Raw genomic sequence first — 16,713 nt, forward strand, 5'->3', positions numbered from 1 at the left:
TTGGCATAGTATGCACGATAGGAGGTGGAACGGCGGGGACCGAGCTAGATGCCGACAGAGAAGCAAACGTGGGGGCGAGACCCTCAGGAACAAAGTTGGAGGGCATCCCCCAAGCAAACCCGGTTGGCATAGCAGTTGGTGCAAAGTGGGCGCTAACAGTAGGCACTATTAAGGAGGCAATCTCAGAGATGACTGTCCTCTGAGGAGGAGTTGAAGACGTTGGAGATGACTGGATTTTGGCGGCCATGAAAGACTCCATCAGGGCAGTCAATCTGGACACTTCCTCCTTGAGTTCTCAGTTCTCTTGCTCTAAGTGATCCATCAGTCTTGAAGTGTTGGCTCGAGTGTAGTACCGGTGAGTCAGCTTGTCTTCAAAATAAATGAAGAACACAGAGTTAGACCATTGAACAAGAAGCCTGGAGCAAAACCTGCTTATGCACATGATGCATGCAATGCTTGTCCATATGATTTATTTTATTTATCAGAGGAACTTTAGAGTCCTATTTGCAAATATTGAAAATATTAATTATTTAGACACATATGGCAATAACATATTAATAACATCTGGAAAATATTTTTACACCAAAGAAGTACAGTCTTGGTAACCAAATACAATACAAGAGAGAAGGAAGATGAACATCCTATGGAACCCTAGAAACAGTCGTCTAAAGCTCTGGAGACTGGAAGATAAGCTGCACGAAGCCTCTTCACCTCCCTCTCATAGGCTGCCTCCATATCCGCCTTCTCTTTGGAGAGTCGATCATACTTCCTCTTCCAGAACTTGGAGGACTGAGGAAGAAGAGAAGTCACCACATCATCAGGCTCGTCGATAACCTGATGCTCAAGGAATTTTATCAATGCATCCTTATCTCTAAGTTGCTGAAGTAGCTCTTCTCGTTCACGGATCCAAGCACATGAACGGTCTTCGTCTCTCAACTCCTCTACTCCTTGGTCAGGGAGGGTTGAAGGCCCAACCACAACCAAAGGTGTAGGTCTCGGATACTCATATGGCCTAAGGTACTCGGAAGCTCTCCTCCTAACCCACGAGATATAAGGTTCCAAAGCAATACAATTCTTTGGACCAAGCTCTTTCCTTCCCTTCCTATGGATCTTGCGCCAAGCGTGAACCATCTTGCCCTTCAAGCCTTGGGGATCTTTACTCTCTTGAAAGAATACACCCTCTAACAGAATGTTATTAGGTTTATCCTTTAGGGGGAACCCAAGCTGACGACGTGCCAAAATAGGGTTGTAGTTAATCCCACCGCATGTACCAAGAAGAGGCACATTGGAGAATTCAATATAAGAGCCGATAATCTACACACCATCATATACACGATTATACCAAAAGATATCATCATTAGTGAGAGACATAAGCCTCGTGGACCACCGTAGACATCCTTTGTTCTCCTTGAAGGCGACCGTCTATGCAAGTGCGAAATAAACCACTTGTACAACAGAGGCAAACAACACACAATGGTACCACCACCCTTTGCATTCCTCATATGCAAAGAGAAATAAGTGTCACCCAATAGAGTAGGAACGAGATTAAGAGTAGAGAAAATCCTAATAGCGTTCACATCCACAAACTTGTCGATGTTGGGGAATAACACTAGCCCATAGATGAGAAGTACAAATATGGCCTCAAAGGCGTCCTCACTCATGGCCTTCCCATACAAAGTAGCTTGAGCAATGAGGAACTCAGAAGGGAGACCTTGAATTCCACCTTTGGTAGTCATATGAGCACCAACCAGAGATTCATCTATATGCAACATATCAGCAATCTCTTGAAAAGTAGGAACCCTCTCTAAGCCACTGAACGACAACTGATCTAGGATAGGTATACCCATAAGATAGGCATACTCCTCAAGCGTAGGCAAAGGTTGGAAATCCGGGAATGTGAAGCAACGGTACAAGGGATCATAGAACTGCACCAATACGCTCATCAGACCTTCGTCCACCTGAGTAGCAAGAATAGATAGAAGCTTCCCATGACGAGCCTTGAAATCCAAGGGATCTAATACATAGGATGTCAAATTCCTTAATTCTTTCAAGTCGGGTTGTCTGAAACTGTACTTCTTCGTATTCCTTCTTTGTCTATTCATGTCTGAAAATTTGCAAATAGACCTCTTAAGTTCCTTGAAAATTTTCTCATTATTGATGATATGGATACAAATGGGTGCATGAATGCATGGATGCAACAATCACACTCAAAGATTAAGCAAAGCACACCATACAAAGGTCATGGGATGAATCAAGTCATCCTTAATATCAATCATCCATTTTGGCGAATTATGGTTTACACATTATCAACTCCCAAGTTCCATTGATATTAAGGATACACAAGAACGGATCAACCATGAATCAAGGGTTTGTTGCAAGTCACGAGCATGGAGTCACGGTTAGGAACCACCCAAAGGGAGTGTACTAGGGTCTAAACCTATCAAACATGTTCTACAAGAGGTTCCCATAGTCATCATCCCATCTTTCGGATATTATCGGATAAACGACTACTCGTATTCCAAAAATATTCTCGAGAGAGACTCTTATGATTGTAGTATCACGTAACAATCGTATCAAATCTTACACTTGAACGACCTTCGCACTACATCCTAAAAATAGGCCAAGATGGGCTTGGTAAACTAAGGTCCTTGGCTTCTAAGGCATATATTGGAAAGAGTAACGCCTAACCACGACTACTCGTATGACATTATTGATCCCAACATAACCTCCACCAAGTGAATGGGCTTGCAAGTCAACTTGCAAAGGAATAACTCCACACAAGTCAACAAGACTATGACATTCTCCTATCCTAAGTGCACTCGAGTTCGGGTATAGAACTCATCTCACAAAGATCACCAAGGATACAAGGAATTAATATATCAAGCAATTCAATCATTAAAAACAATGCAATAATCCCAAATTTGCACAAAAATATGTCACAAAATAATATACAATACAATACAACAAAATGTGAAAAGTAGGAAAAACCCACTAGGCAAATGGTCCCCAGCAGAGTCGCCACTTTTCTGTAGTGGGGTATTCGTTACCTTTAGAATTATTGACTAAATCAAAAGTAAATCATACAATTCGAGTCGCCACCGCACTTCTATTTATCCAAAGGAAAGGTTAGAAAGCGAACAAAAATTGAGAAGTTTTATCAAATCAAAAACTAATAAAAATGCCAGAGATCGGGGTAAGGAGGTTGGTTATGAAGTGGGAAGGTTTTAAGCACCCAAAACATCCTAGGTACTCCTAGGGAACCCTTTTCACAATTGTTGTTAGGTTGGTATTTTTGTGAAAATTTATTTGTGCAAACATGATTGGGGAGATGAGAGAAGAATATACAAGTTATTTACAATTTTGTGTTTGAATGGATGAACCCATTGCCTACGTACCATCTAGAAAAATATTAGGATCAAAACCTCGTAGTTCAGGGTAAAAATCTCAAAAAAACAAATTGGTGAATTGATTAGTCCAAAAGCCTTAAGGTCTTTTGTTATCCAAGGGAGAAAACTCAACCTAAAACCACAAATCCACCATGTGAGGATAACTTTAACATGCTAGTGAGGGGTTAACCCTATAATAAGCATGAAAGACTCATTGTCCATCACTAAGGATATAGGTGATTATTATATGTACCTCAAGGATAACTCAAACCTAATAGCTAAAGGTTATGAAACGTTTTTGATTAGAAGTAGCCATTGAAACCACAAAAAGATTTTGAATGGGTTATATTTACCAATGAAAAGTATTTACAAAAATATGGTCAAACTTGACGTAGAGATTCAATTCAAAATAAGTGTTATGAAAAGAATTTTGAAAAATCAAAAGCATAATGCTTAGGTTTCTAATGTTGGAAAACAAATGTTAATGTTTGCACAAAAGTTTTGGCTTGGGTTAGAGTGGAGGGAAGAAGAAGAATGGCTAAGTCCTAAACATACAAGAGATGAAGGAGAAGAAATAAGACCACACATGGAGTTCCCCTCTTGAGATCATATTGATGATCCAAGTAGCTCCCATCCTTTGGAATAAGCAAGCAAATGAGTGTATACTCAAGCAATCAATCAATCAAGCAAAGCTCTTAGGAATCTTCCAATGGCTCTTGCATCTCTCACTTTAGATGCACATGACAATGGTTCTTCAATTTGGCTCAAATCGGAATCCCTAGCACAAAAGCACACACATCAAAAGTTCCATAAAGTAAACAAATAATGGACAAGAGTGAGTTTAGATATTTGGTCCTTCTAATCCATCTTCAACATTAAGGCCTTTTTACTTCATTTTTGCATAGGGAATATCCTAGAATCTAAGTCCTTTTTGTCCATTTTGCATTTGGTCCATAACAATCAAAACACAAACACAAGCACAATAATATATACACAATTATGAGCTCAAGTGAGCAAAAGGAAAATTACATTAACATAAACATGTGCTCAAATGAGCAAAGGGCAAAAGCAAATGAGTAATATGTACAAGAATAGTAAATTGCATAAATGTAAAGTGCAAGAATTAGATGTTAATGGTTAATGGTTAGTAGTAGTGTGCCATAAGGCAATTTAGTGATATGTTAAGCAATCGTAAATGGACTAATGTAGTAGTCACACCTATCTGAGGTCGGTCAATAAAATATAGGCAAGAACACAAGTTAGAGATCTTGATTAGTGAATCAAGCTCCTACAACTTGCCATGCCAAAAGAAGATGAGAAATGATCTTGTATTGATTTAGGTTCTTTGCTTGATTAGGAATCAACCTATCCTTAATGCAAAGCCATTCACTTGATCCATGATCAAGATGAATTAGATTTGAATCAAGGAAGGTTAAACCTCCCATACATCAAGGCTAACCACCAATCCTTTACTCATTGATCAAAAAAGAAAAAAGAAGAAGAAAAAGAAGATGAATAAGAATGTGCATTAATGGAAATCAAATGAAGTAATCAACATACATTGACCAAAGATAGATGAAATCAAGGTCAAACATTAGTAAACAGAAGCCAAATGAAGATTGGAAGTCAAGAAACAAATAAAATATTTTTGGTATTTTTCAAAATTAAAATAATACTTGAATTAAAATAATCAATTAAAGGTCAAACTTCAAATTCACTTCAAATCAACTTTGAAAAGTCCAAGTGAATTATCCTAAGTTCAACAAGGTCAAACAAAGTTTGACAAAAAATTTCAACATTTTTAGAAGCCAGAAACTATTTTTTAATCAATTAAAAATGCATAAAAATAACTTAATTGAATTAAAATCTCAAATAAATCTCAAATCAATTAATAAATTGAATAGAATATTTTTCATAGATCCATCATCATTCAAAGAGGTTGGGAAAATATGTTTGTATTTTTTGGATATTGAAAACTATTTAAAATGAATTAAAAATAAACAGAAAAGAGAAAATTCATAAAAAATATCAAATGATAAAATAAAAAATATAAAAATCATTTTTAGAAACTAGAAATTAAAAGAGAAATAATGCAATTGGTCTCACATTTTTTGGACCAATAATGAGTGAGATATGATTTTTTGAAATGAAATGGAATAAAATAAATACAATGATAAATGAAATAAAAAATTAAAAATGTGAAAAAACGTGAGGCGTTGGATTGAGCTCATTAATTGAGTTGGCACATCACACGAATCACATGCACGCATCCACCATACTCTCAAGTCAACCGAGTCACATGCTGCCATTAAAAAAGTCATATCATGTAAAGGTCCAGATTGGATCTGGAAACAAGATCGTGTGGCCATGATTTAATCTGGCAACCAGATGGTGGTGTACACCACAGTCTTCTCCGGCGAGACCTTCAACGCGGTGAGAGTTGTAGAGATCAAAGCTTCACCATATGAGGCGATCTGTACATCAATGGAAAGCTAGGGTGATGTACATCACCCCTGTGCCAATTATTTCCACTCTAGACTTCCATGGAGAGAGAAATCATAGGTTGAAATTCATGGTGTTCAACTAAAACTTAGTGTATTTGCAAAATTCAAAGCACAGTTATGTTGCCTCTGATGAGAGGACTTTAGCCACTCCAATAAATGCAATAAATAAGCTATATACAATGAGTTTCGAAGAAAATAAGTTTGGATGTCCACCTCTGAAATGTGGATCTTGAGAGCACGATTCTTCAAAGCTCTTGCTTGCAGTGTAGTCTAGTGATGAAGATGAGCAAGGTTTAGGAACTATAGATCTAGAATTCAACCAATTGTATTTGAAATTTAGATCTGGATTTTTGAAGAGAAAAGAGAGAGTTCCTTTAAGTGAGGTTAAGGAGAGATTCTTGCAGCATAACAGGTGCCTTCAGGTTGTGTAAAGGTGAAGCTATGCACTCCTATATATAGCAATTGGCAAGGTAGAAGCATGAACAAAGCATGTGCATGGATGAAGAGGGCCTCCATGCATGGGCCTGTACAGGCGCATGGAGGACCCGATTCTGATTGGAAATGAATGCTGGTATCATATGGGATTAAAATGGACGTGCAGAACTAATGTAATGAGCTCATGCAATGTGTTTTCAATAAGTTTCCAAAAATGCATCCAAATGTTCTTCTCTTCGAAAATGATATTTCCAAAAATGAAACATAGCCTTATGGGTAATGTTTGGAAATATCTTGGCATGAGGATCAATTGTAATGTTGACCAAAACTTCATTTGGAATTGGGAAATTAGTGAAAATTGATCATAAAGTGCTAGGTGCAAAACATGTGTATGTGAAAATTTAAAAAATGGCCAAATTTCAAGCCCTTATGTTTCGATGATACAATCTCCAAATGACAAAACCTTAAACATAAAAGTTGTATATCTTTTCAAGGAAATAAAGCTGGACTTAAATTTTGCATCATTTGGAGTTTTGATGAGGATGTTATGGGCACTTGAAGTTGGACATTTTCACATTTCAATGCCTTTGGTCCAAAGTGACCTATAATGTTTTGCATTATCACATGTATTTATTTTAGGTTTATGAACATTTTTCCAACATAACAAATGAATTAGACATCTTAAAATTTCCAATGCATTTGATCCCACCTAAAAATAATGAAAAATGAATGAGTTATGTTCTTGGGAAGTTGACCCAAAATTAGGGTTTCAGTCAAAATGACCTATAATGTTTTGAAATGGATAATGACCTTCCAAGCCTCAAATAAATTTTTGATGAACATGAAAGTTGTTCATATGGTACTTAAGAACATGTTTGCTCTTGGGGTTATCTCCATTTGACAAACACATCAAAAGTTAGGTCTCAGTGTATTTCAAAATAGTCAGATGAATTGGCTGATCAACTTCTCAAGTCCATGCCTCAAATATTGATGATTTGATGATTGAGGACATTCAAATAAGCTCAAATATGCATGAAATGATGAATGGAAGCACTTCCCTTGATTGTATTTGACCATAGGTTGAGGTTGCTTCATGAGCAAGGCACGGTTGATGAACAAATGAATTAGGATTTCCTTGGGAAACAAGTCTCAAGCCCCTTGGTTTGCTTTGATCAAAATGATGAATTATGATACTTGGGAGGAATATAGGATAAATGAGAGCCTTGTGAACCATTTACATGCTTGCTTTCATCTTCACCTGGCCATTTCAATGAGCACGTGGCCTCCTAGGAGCCTCAGATCTTATGATTGCTCAAGCTACAAAACAAGCAAAGTTAGTGACATATTTTTGTGGTTTTGGTTAGTAATCAAAAGAAGAAAAGAAATAATATAAAATTCAAGCATGCTTCGTGGTCTCCAACCAACTCATAAATGTTCCCACCCTAGGGTTAGGAGCCAAGATGCTATGATCCTTGAGGCAAGATGCAAATGCAATGGTATGATGCCATGAGGGATCTTAGGGTCAAAATTAGGGTCTTACAATGATCTATAATTTTTTATCCTTAGTACACTCCTTTGGGATGATTCTTAACCTGACTCCATGCTCGTGACTCACAACAAACCCTTTGATTCTCGACTGATCCGATCAAGTCTTGTCAATATCAATGGAACTTGGGTGTTGATAAGGAGAAAAACATAATCCACCAAAATGGATGATTGATCTTGATGATGACTTGATCCATCCCTTGACCTTTGTTTGTGTTTTCCTTGTGTGTGATCCCTTGTGTGTGATTGTTGCATTCATGCATACATGCGCATCATGACATTCATCATAGAAAATAAATTTCAAGGAAACCAAGGTCTTGTTTGCAAATATTTTCAGACCATGGATTATGGACGAAGGAACACTAAGAAGTACAGTTTCAGATGTTCCGATTTGAAAGAGTTACGGAAGTTGGCATCCTTTATATTAAATCCCTTGGACTTCAAGCAACATCATGGGAAGCTCTTATCCGTATTATCTAATGATGCGGTTGAAGGACTTTTGAGTGTTTTGGTTCAGTTCTATGACACTCTTTATCGGTGCTTCACTTTTCCTGACTATCAGCTTGTGCTCATGTTAGAGGAGTATTCCCATATCTTGGGTATGCATGTATCTAGCAAGGTACCTTTCAGTGGGTTAGAGGAGATTTTGAGATCTCGTCATAGCCGAAGCTCTTCATTTGAAGAAATCTAAGATTGATGCTCATTTGGTGAAGAAATAAGGAATTCTAGGGTTGACTTCTGAGTTTCTCAATTGTAGAGCTACCGCTTTTGCTCAAGCCGGTAGCATGGATGCTTTTGAAGCCATCTTTGTATTGCTCATCTATGGTTTAACTTTGTTCCCTAACATTGACGGTTTTGTTGATGTTAACGCCATTAGAGTCTTCTTGATTGGCAATATTGTTTCGAATCTGTTAGGTGACATGTATTTCTCTTTACATTTGAGGTATTCTAAATGTGGTGGGACTATTATGTGTTGTGTTCCTCTTCTGTACAAGTGGTTTATTTTGCACTTTCCTCAGAAAACTTCTTTCTTAGAGAACCGATAATGTCTACGGTGGTCTCAGAAACTTATGTCTCTCACTAATGATGATATTGTTTGGTATGGTTCTGCATTGGGTATCTTGGATATTATTGACAGTTGTGGTGAGTTCTCTAACGTGTCTCTCATTGGTACGCAAGGAGGAATCAACTAAAACCCCGCTTTGGGCTGTCGTCAACTTGGATTCCCCTTGAGAGATAAGCCTAATAACGTTTACTTAGAGGGTCTATTCTATCAGGAGCGTAAAGATCCCTATCTTTTGAAGTGTAGAATGGTGTGTGCTTGGCACAATGTGCATAGGAAATTAAGATATGAGCATGGTCCACTCAATTGTGTAGCTTTGGAAGCTTACACTATTTGGGTGAAGAAAAGAGCTTTGGAGCTCAAGATGTCATACACTTGTGAGAGACCTATGTATGTGGTTGTGGTTGAGGCATAAACTCTCCCTAACCAAGATATAGAGAAATTGGGAGATCCACTTGCCAATACGAAGCAAGAGAGAGACTTATGGGAAAAGTCGTTCTATGCTTTGAATCGAAAGCATGAGAACTTGCAAATTGAGTCGAAAGACAATGATGCACTTATTGAGATTCTTAAGGAGCTTGTAGTGAAGAGACAAAGAGAGCCATAGGAATTATTTTCCTCAAGTATGCCTCAACCTTCCGGTGCTTAGAAGAAGATTGTTGATCAGCTTGTCCTCAAGAAAGCTCAAATGAAGGCGTTCTTTGAATCAGAAATTCGACGCATCTGAAGGAAGTACACTCCCTTGGCTAGATCATCTGATGCAGTTGCTACGGATCCTTAGGATGATAGTTTCCTTTTCTCTTGTATTTATATTTTGGTTTCTGAAATTGTAGTCAGTGTAATCCTTCTAATTTTATGAATAAAAAGAGATTTAATGATCAATTGATTTGTTATTATTAATTGTTATTACTAAATATTTGCAAAAGAGACTTCATATGTTCCTTGAAATTAAAAACAATAAAAAACATTGCATTTCATGCATCATTTGCATAACAGGTTTCTTCCGCCAGATGTTTTATCATTTCTTCTTCTGTGTATTAGTCAAGCTGACTCATCATTATAACACCCGAGCAAATCGTTTGAGAAGAATGGAGCATCTTGAACAAGAGAGCAAAGAATTAAAGGATGATATTTCCAGCCATCTTGATGAAATCTGTGATTGCTGCTCAGAACCAACCATATCCGTTTCCTGCAACTCCTCCTCCTCAGAGGACTGTTATTTCAGAGATTTCTTCATCATATGTGCCTTTGGTCACTAGCCAGTATGTTCCTTCCATGCCTGCTGGGTTCTCGTGGGGGATGCCACCAAACTTTGTGCCTGAAGGGTACGCACCAACATTTGCTTATGTGTCGGCATCTAGCCCTGTCCTTTTTGTGCCTCCCCCTATTGTACATACTCTACCTTGTGTCGAGGAAACCACTTACCACTCTGAGCCTTCTGAAGGTCCATATGTTTATGAAAAGATGGATGATGAATGATCAATTTCTTGAGCTGCCCAAGGAATTGAAGACCATAAGAGGAAAGGATTTATTTGGTAAGACTCTTTCTCACTTCTCTTTACTTACCAATGTCAAGATTCCAGTGAATTTCACCTTCCCAGACTTTGAAAAATATAAAGGGAATACTTGCCCTCTAAGTCATCTTGTCATGTATGCTAGAAATATGTCTACTCCAACCGACAATGATCAGCTGCTTATTCACTACTTCCAAGATATTCTAACAGGTGCTGCACTTAGATGGTACATGGGCCTAGATAGTGCTAGTGTTTGTACTTTTATCTACTTGGGCAAGGCCTTTGTCAAACAATACAAGTATAATATTTATATGGATCTCTAAGACCCGAATTTTGACCCTAAGATCCCTCATATTATCTCATCATATGTGAAATTCTAGTTATCAGACTTTAGATGTCACACGGGTTGTTATGACATCCAATTCTGCACAGACAAGAATTATGCAGAACTTAAACGTAAGTGCAGTAAATAACACAAGTAATTGTTTACCCAGTTCAGTCCAACATGACCTACATCTGGGGGCTACCAAGCCAGGGAGGAAATCCACTATCAGTAGTATTAATTCAAAGCTAAACTCACCCGTTTACAACTTGTCACTTAATCCCTACCCAATGCAATTTCAATCTTACTCTAAGATCAGAGTTCCTACTCACTCCCCCTCAATCACCTCAGTGATTACTACCTTTAATCAATATTAAAGACAAATTTGAAGTCACACTTCAAACAACTCTTGATTGTGCTTAACAGCTTTAATCAAGATACAGAGCACTCACGCTTAAAAGCTTTGAGCGACACAACACTTACAACTCAATGAACACCCTATGCCAAAGCAATCATCAACATGATAAAGGCTTGGCTTACAAGATATGTCTAATACAAGACTCACAAAAATACAGCAGTGAAGTATGATGGACTCACTAAATCTTCACGCCTCAAAAACCCCAAAACTGAATGAAGGAACGACTTCCTTTTATATTGCAGTACCTGGGCTTTTGCACTTGTATTCTCCTGAATTTAAGGTCACGTGAGTTCCCATAAATTCAACATCTAGGTTACTAACAAATAGGCTATTTGTTAGGTTCATTAAATGTAGCATGGTTGTTGATTTCCTGGATTTTCTCTAAGCTGTTGAATCCCTGAAGAATAGCCTGAGAAAAAGCTGAAATAGAAAACTGAACAACCTACAATATAGCATATGCTGTCAGGAATGAATGTCACGACATTCAGCTTGACATCAAGGATCATATGCTGAGTCTGTTTTTCCAGAAAACAGACTGTACAATTTTGCTGACCTGTATACGACCAAAATGACCATACTACAGTAACAACTTACATTAATAGATGTCAAAGTATCCAATTTGACATTTACACATCTGGCCTTAAGTTAGTTCTGTTATCCTCTTGAAGAACAGACTAAGTAACATGCTGAAGTATAGCAGAACACCACTCTGTCTACTGTTCAGTATATGATGAATGTCATAACATCCAGTTTGACATTCAGTCAGTAGGCCTTATGCCAGGTCTGGTCTTTCCTTGATAACCAGACTGGAAATAAATACTAAGTTCTAACAGAACACCAGCTGTTCTATTCCTTAGTATCTGTTGACAGGTATAAATGTCACAGCATCCAGTTTGACATTCAATAAATCCTGTATTAGCTAATCCTACAGTGACTACTCAAATGTGTCATGACATCAGTCAAGACATCAGAGTACAATTAGATATTCTAACCTACAATGCAGTCACACATACACACTGTGTCATGACATCAGTCAAGACATTAGAATCCAGCTAGTGTTTTACCATATAATGCAGCCAATCAAGCACCTACAAACTCCCCCTTTGGCAAATTTTTGGCTAAAACACTTTGATCCCCATAACAGAGTTCATAGCAGCGGAATCACACATCTAGCAGGAAATAAACCTAGCTAATACACTCAGAGTGGCAGCACACTCACACACATGGAAGTTAAATAAAAACTTCACAAAACAGCACACATACAGAAGTTAATTACAAACTTCATCACACATCAGCTACAGGGGAAGGAAAATCTTCGAATCTGTCACGAGTCTGTTGTAACAAACCAATCTGTTGTCTGGGGTATCCTGTTACTGTTACTCCCCCTTTTTGTCAAAAATGTTGCCAATGTCAACAATATCAACAGAAAAAAATGACAGAATTACCAACTTGGTTTTACTTCACAGTTTCAACCAAGTTACCACCCACTTGATCTTGCTTCACAGTAGGAACAACCATATCAGATGCCATGACTTTGTTTCTGACATCCAGAACCACTCCTGCATGAACAACGTCCTTGAATTCCTGCAGGTGCATAGGCCTTCTCACGTTAGGGTGTCTCCTTACCCTCTTGTTGCCACACTTGTTGCAGGTGGTATAACTATGATCTGTTGACCAATCAGAACATAGTTCCAATTGTTTAATAGGCAGGGATATTAAACAATACATTCCAAACATCATTGGTTTCTATAAGGTCTCAGAGAGACATATTCCCAGTTTGCCCCTTAGATTTTCAAACTGAGTAGCATCCAGAGCCTTTGTAAATATGTCAGCCAGTTGCAGTTCAGTGGCTACATGTTCCAAAGTAATCACCTTGTCTTCCACCAGATCTCTGATGAAGTGATGTCTAATGTCAATATGTTTGGTCCTGCTGTGTTGGATGGGATTCTTGGAAATATTGATGGCACTGAGATTATCACAGAATAATGTCATGACATTTTGAGTGACATTGTACTCAGTGAGCATTTGTTTCATCCACACCAGTTGGGAACAACTGCTTCCAGTAGCTATGTATTCAGCCTCTGCAGTGGACAGGGATACACAGTTCTGCTTCTTGCTGAACCAAGATATGAGATTGTCTCCCAAGAAGAAACATCTTCCTGATGTGCTTTTTCTGTCATCAGCACTTCCAGCCCAGTCAGCATCACAGTACCCAGATAGGACAGGCTCAGACCCATGTGAGTACAGCATCCCATAGTCACAAGTCCCATTGATGTACTTGAGAATCCTTTTGACTTGATTCAAGTGGCTCACCTTAGGCTCTGCTTGGTATCTCGCACACACTCCAACTGCATAAGAAATGTCAGGTCTACTTGCAGTTAGATATAGTAGACTGCCTATCATGCTTCTATACAAGCATTGATCAACACTAGGCCCTCCATCATCTTTGGTTAACTTCAGATGAGTAGGAGCAGGAGTCCTTTTGTGCCTAGCATTATCCATACCGAACTTCTTAACGATGTTTTTGGCATACTTGCTTTGGGAGAGAAACATAGAGTCCTCCATTTGGTTGACTTGCATTCCAAGAAAGTAGGTTAGTTCCCCAACCAGACTCATTTCAAACTCAGATTGCATCTATTGAACAAAATATGTTACCATTTGTTCTGACATACCTCCAAAGACTATATCATCCACATAGATTTGAGCAATCATGATTTTGCCGTCTTCATCCTTCACAAACAAGGTTTTATCTATTCCACCTTTTCTGTATCCATTTGAGGTCAGAAATTCGGTCAACCTTTCATACCATGCTCTAGGTGCTTGTTTCAACCCATACAAGGCTTTCCTCAACTTGTATACATGCTTAGGTTGGTTAGGATCACAGAACCCTTTAGGTTGTTCCACATAGACTTCTTCATTCAAGTAGCCATTCAAGAATGCACTCTTCACATCCATTTGGAATAGTTTAAACTTCAGAATGCCTGCTACCCCTAACAACAATCTGATGGACTCAAGCCTAGCCACAAGAGAAAATGTCTCATCAAAATCAACCCCTTCAACTTGAGTGTATCCTTGAGCTACTAGTCTTGCTTTATTCCTAGTAATTACTCCTTTCTCATCAGATTTTTTTTTGTAGATCCACTTGGTACCAATGATGTTGGTCCCTTCAGGTCTTGGAACTAGCTCCCATACTTCATTCCTTTTGAACTGCTCAAGTTCCTATTGCATGGCATTGATCCAGTATTCGTCAGCCAGGGCTTCTTTCACATTCTTTGGTTCAATCTTGGATACAAAGCAGGAATTTGAGCTTATTCCCCGTGACCTGGTAGTCACACCACTATTAGGATCCCCTATGATAAGATCCTTAGGGTGGTCTTTCTGAATTCTGATAGATGGCATTTTGGTGGTTGCATCTACTTCACATTCAGGAGGAGGTTCATGTACTTCTTCAGACTTGACTGGAATGTCAGTTGAACTGTCAAGGAATGTTTCAACATCCTCTATGACATCGATCCCTTCCTCTCTACCATCCATAATAACATTTATGGATACCATCAGGACATTGGTCCTGTAGTTGAACACTCTGTAGGCTCTGCTGTTAGTGGAGTATCCTAGAAATATACCCTCATCACTTTTGGGATCCAGCTTCCTTCTCTGTTCACGATCTGTGAGAATGTAGCATTTACTTCCAAAGATATGAAAGTACTTCACTGTGGGTTTTCTGCCTTTCCATATTTCATATAGAGTGGAGGAGGTTCCTTTTCTCAAGGTGACTCTGTTGTGAACATAGCACGCGGTATTCATCACTTCAGCCCAAAAGTGCATGGGGAGCTTCTTTGCATGAATCATTGCTCTGGCAGATTCTTGAATAGTTCTATTTTTTCTTTCAACTATCCCATTCTGCTGGGGAGTTATAGGGGAGGAGAACTCATGACTTATTCCTTCAGACGAGCAAAACTCATCAAACTTGGAATTCTTGAACTCCGTACCATGATCACTCCTAATCCGGACCACACAACTGTCCTTTTCCCTTTGAAGTCTGATGCACAGGTCTTTGAAGACATCAAATGTATCTGACTTCTCTCTGATGAAGCTTATCCACGTGTATCTGGAATGGTCATCAACCACCACGTAAGCATATCTCTTCCCACCAAGACTTTCAACTTGCATAGGTCCCATTAAGTCCATGTGCAACAGTTCCAGAACTCTGGAAGTTGTAGGATGTCCCAGCTTCGGATGTGACATCTTGGTTTGCTTGCCCACCTGACATTCTCCACAGACTCTTCCTTCATCAATAAGCAGCTTTGGAATTCCTCTGACTGCTTCCTTGGATATAATCTTCTTCATTCCCCGTAAGTGGAGATGTCCAAGACGTCTATGCCACAACTTCACCTCCTGTTCTTCCTTGGCTGAGGAGCATATTGTGGAAAAGTTAGAGACTTTAGGTTCCCACAGATAACAGTTATCTTTGGACCTGGTTCCTCTCATAACTTCCTGATTGTCACCATTTGTCACAATGCACAGCTCCTTAGTAAACTGAACATAGAATCCTTGATCACACAGTTGGCTTATGCTGATGATATTTGCAGTTAATCCTCTTACTAACAACACATTATTCAGTTTTGGAACTCCAGAGCAGTCCAGCTTACCCACACCTTTTATTTTTCCTTTGGCACCATCACCAAAGGTCACATAGCTGGTAGTGTGAGGTTGAATATCCACCAGTAGATTTTCCATACCAGTCATATGTCTTGAGCATCCACTGTCAAAGTACCAGTCTTATCTGGTAGAAGCCCTTAGAGCTGTGTGCGCTAACCTAGCATACCATTGTTGCTTCTTGATGGGGACATAACGCTTATACGTCTTATGCTTAGGCCTGACATGCGACGCTTGGTTAGGGAAACCATGCAGCCAGTAGCAGAAGGCTTTTATATGTCCAAGCCTACCACAGTGGTGACACCTCCACTTCTGGTATTTCCTCTTCTGATGATTATTCATCCTAGTTCCCCGATGTTGAGACATTGGCTTTGACTTCCGCTTGAACTTTTGAACTTTAGCCTTTGGGCGATTGTGTTCAGCTGAGGATCTTTTCCCAAATCCTAGGCCAGATTTGGTTCCAGACTTCTGTCCCACCTTTAGAATCTCTTCCAAGGTGTCAGTTCCCTTGTTCATCATTCTGATGGATTTAGTCATCTGATTCAGCTTGGAGGTCAGCAAGGCTATCTCACCATTTAGACCCTCTATGGTTGTCAGATGCTTCTGTCTCTCATCTTCCAGTTCCTTGATGAGTTTCTTCTGCTTTTCTCCTTGTGCACGGACTTCTGCACTGGTGGTACACAGCTTCTTATAGGCTGCAGCAAGTTCATCAAAGGTCAGTTCATCTGCACTTGAGTCATCATCAGAGGCACAAACACTGGTTAGTGCAGTGACATGTTTGGCAGATTCTCCTTTAGATTCACTTTCAGAATCTCCTTCAGACCATGTGATAGTTAGCCCCTTCTTTTGCATCTTGAGATAAGTAGGACA

This window comes from Lathyrus oleraceus, chromosome 2, assembly GCF_024323335.1.
Source record: "Lathyrus oleraceus cultivar Zhongwan6 chromosome 2, CAAS_Psat_ZW6_1.0, whole genome shotgun sequence".
NCBI classification, from domain to species: Eukaryota; Viridiplantae; Streptophyta; class Magnoliopsida; order Fabales; family Fabaceae; genus Lathyrus; species Lathyrus oleraceus.